The sequence below is a fragment of the Sipha flava genome, unplaced genomic scaffold (assembly GCF_003268045.1).
Source record: "Sipha flava isolate LNK unplaced genomic scaffold, YSA_version1 230_pilon_pilon, whole genome shotgun sequence".
Taxonomy (NCBI): domain Eukaryota; kingdom Metazoa; phylum Arthropoda; class Insecta; order Hemiptera; family Aphididae; genus Sipha; species Sipha flava.
This window is the reverse complement of record NW_020272867.1, coordinates 103,297-107,384: the sequence shown is the minus strand read 5'-3', so window position 1 is coordinate 107,384 and position 4,088 is coordinate 103,297. Positions and strand designations below refer to the sequence as shown.

The following is a 4,088-nucleotide window of genomic DNA, read 5'->3' as shown; positions in this document are numbered from 1 at the left end:
AATTATTAAAAAAAAATATGTCCCCAAACGATAGTATGCAAATTGTTGAATCAGCGATTAAAACTCCTAAGCGGACCAATAGATGTCGTAAAAAAGAAAATTCATGCTGTTACAGAAAAAAATTCCAGACAATATTGATTTTAAAACAATCAATGACATAATGAATGGCAGACAACCTTTTAAAAATTTGAAATTATCGCCTTCTGATAGTATGCACTTGAAATATGCTTTTAATACATCGGTTGATATGAAACGATAATTTAGCTGTTTTAAAAATATTTTGATACCTAATAGGCGACATTTAACATTTGATAATTTACAAGATATTGTAATAATTCAATGCAACAAATCTTTTTGATAATTTAATAATAATAATCACTTTTTTTTTAAATTTTTTTCCCCACATATTTGGATGTTTTTAGCACATATTTTATAAATTATACTTACATATATTTGTACATATTTCTGTATTTTTATTACATATAAATCCGTTCCCTAGTGATAACTGATAACGACCAACGTAAAAATCGTTGGGTACCTCCATAATCAACAAATTTGTAATTATAAACACTATTGTTATGACACATATTAGTGTAAATAAAAAAAATTATTATTATTGTTACTACTATATAATTTTTTTTTAAGACATTTTTATTTAAATAAATAACCTAAAACAAAATTAATATTTTTAATTTTATCTATATAAATATCTATATCATGTGTATCCGTTATAAATCGCCCCCCCCCTACGTTATCTTGGTCTGGATCCACCCCTGGTGCACGCGTGTGATCGGTAAAGAAACACGAACGCGCTCACACGATAGACGTTGTATTTACACGAACAATATTATATTTATTAAGTCATCGTCGTCAATAAACAAATCGTTGTCGGTCAACTTACGTGTGTCTTGTGTACACGCGTATGCGTCGAAGAGTTCATTTTAATACATAATATCGCATTTTAATACATAATATCGCATTTTAATACACGTTATGGTTCGAGCCTATTGTTCGAATTGCTTATGCTATTATTATTATTATTATTATTATTATTATTACTATTATTATCTGTTGTACGCTTGTCGGTTTCGTCTTGCAAAACACTCGCCGCGCAATCGAGCGTTATGTAACGATGTTCAAGCGGCACCGAAACCACGTCGAAGATATGTGCATTTTAAAAAATTACCCAACACCGTATTTTTTTTTTTTCTCTCCGTCAATCCGTTTGATTTGAATGCCGGTTTTTTGTACCAAAGTCGGTGGCTTACACCTAGGATTTTATTGCTGTGGGTCAGCCTAACTCGGAAGAGGCCGTGTTGTGTAACCATCTATGTTCATTGTGTTACAAATTTCCTCGCAGATAACGATTTACTTTATTTGTTTCCTATATTGATACATAATACAAATCACTTTTCACGATAACAAAAGTGTATTACTATATTGTTGTTATTAATAAGTGGTTCATTATTAAACGTTGATTTTATTTATTGCGTTCCGAATGTTGCTAATTTAACAATAACTTTTGATTGTACCATTTGAACGATGTACTTGCATACAATTTTTTTTTTTTTTTTTTATTAAAACATTTAAGATCGTTTAAATTACGATAAGAGATCAAAATAAGGACCAGATAATAATGAGAAAAAAAATTGTGGGTCAACCGACCTGCCCCCCTTCCACCGAGTCCGCCCCTGACTGCAATATTATTTTACCGCGGTTGTAAGCTGTATCGCGCATACTATATTTATAACTTATTGTATTATAAAACATTACAAAAGCGCTTTGTTATAATTATTTGATTGTATATTCTTACTTATGTCCGATTCGCAATGAATCTTATAGGTGTCGAACAATTGGCTAGCAATGTTATTATGTTCCATAGTCCATCAAGTAATATCCGATAATTCGTTATAATATTCTGAATGCGGTACTACACACCACGTGTAAAGTCTATTCGCATGAAATGTTTCTTGTCACACGGAACACTCAAACTTCATTGGCAATACTATAATGATATACAACAAATAAAAAATAAAATTTCAATTTATATACCTTTACTTGCTTGATTAGATTTTTAATTATTTTTTTTCACATATATTTGTTTAATTCAACCGTATTTAAAACAAAAATGTGTTTCATAGTTTTACGACGAATCAAATATGAACGTCTCCATTCACGTAATTTATATATAATTTGTTTATTTTCGGATTTGAAATAATTATTTTGTTTAGAATACACTTTTGTTTACAAGTATAATACGTATATAACTACTTGCGTACAGTGTTTTAATTATTGTCTATAGTAAGAAACAATTATTTTAATAAATAATTATCAACAAATGAGTGGTATTTTTTATTATGTACCTAATCGTACGGGAATCACGGATCCGATGGTTTTTAAAGTTTTTATGCTTAATTGATTTGCAAATTTGTACGTTTTTCATACCAATCTATTTCAATGTAATTTTAAGTTTGTAAAAAGTTCAATCAAATCCTAACTTGGATTTTACAGTACATATATTCCGATAGTACCAAAATTTATCTACAGTATCTGACGTGATGGATTACATTTTTCCATTTCTTCTGACGCCCGCTGAAGGTGCTTACTACTTGCGTCGCCAAGTTCATTTAATTGGTAATAGCGTCCGGATCAAAAAGGTCAATAATACATCATAGCCCACTTATATCCCGGTCGTCTTTTTTTTTTTTTTTTATAACCTAGTTGCGTCTCGAAAAATCGATTATTTATACCTACACATTTGTCATGGACGCATGTCATGTTTTCAAACCTTTCTTCCATCTTAATTACCTCAGGGTTCCTTTTGAATATTAAAACAAAATAATTTCATAAACGCAGAGGCGTACGAAAAGAGTTGCATGTACCTACTTTGATGACAAAAACAGGTATTAAAAATATATTATATATATATATATATATATGAAACTTTTTTTTTTTTTAAAAAAAAAAGGTAAATACAACGATTGCAACAACAACAATATAATATAACTTCAAGTTGTATAATAAAATAGTACAATATGATTTAACGCTTTTCAAAAAAATGTTATTAAAATTAATGTCAATGCATCTATCATATCATATCCTTAGAATTTACAATATATACATTGTACATTATGTGAACCATCGATTTCTTTCGAATAGCGATATCACACGATCATATCGATAATATCGTTTAGCTCACATACTACATGCCCAACGTGACAAATATTTGTAGAATAATTCTAACTAATTATTAGTTGTTTATACAGTTTTTTTTTTAGCCATCAAAACTGTACACTAATTTTGTACAAATGTTGTGCACGGAGAGTACATATTTACACCGCAGTAGGGCAAATTCGATTGTTTTTTTCGTACGGGTTCTTACGGTAGGACAAACTTGAAAATGTTTTCCCCATGGAATTACAAAAACATTACTTACAACATTCGTGCGCTATATGCCATCGATAAGATATTTCCCGACTATTGCGTTCCAGATAACGCCACGCACGCCACCGATCGAATTCTCTTCCCTCGTCGAAGAATAATTTCTTCGATGACGTATACGGTAGTATTACGTAGCCGGTTTCAGCATTATAACACTGAAAAATTATTCTCCTCTTGACGTTGGCGATTATAACATTTTCCGACGGTAAAACGATTTTTCACCGCATACTCCGAGATGGCCGGGCAACATTTATTCCCCATCGTGTATGTGCTGTATGTGCGTCTTATGGTATGATATACGTGCAGCGCTCTCGCATCATTTTATTATGCGCACGTTTATAGTAATGGTAATAACAATAATAATAATAAAAATAATAATAATTATAATGATAATATTAATAATAGTATACTATTACGTGAAACTCGTACACCCGATCCCGCAAAATATAACTAACTCGCTTATTTATACGCTTTCTCGGCGTAAAATCTATGTGACGTAAAATGCACCGGTTTAAGAAAAACTAAAAGGATTTTTTTGCTATTGATCTTTCGCTGCGCGGAAGGAGACTCGGCACCGATACAAAACAACAATATGTTCCAAACAACATAATATTGTGCTCTGTAATCGTGAAAACAAGAATTATATA

The 4,088-nt window shown here is 30.8% G+C and overlaps 1 long non-coding RNA gene across 1 annotated transcript; it reads right to left on the bottom strand.

The window, feature by feature from the left end:
• Positions 1–733: 733 nt before the first annotated feature.
• Positions 734–3,773, bottom strand: LOC112683603. The gene is made up of 3 exons (XR_003148601.1): positions 3,437–3,773; positions 1,814–2,005; positions 734–1,384 (listed from the first exon to the last, which is right to left on the bottom strand). It is a non-coding gene; the product is annotated as an uncharacterized LOC112683603 (long non-coding RNA).
• Between the last annotated feature and the right edge of the window lie 315 nt (positions 3,774–4,088).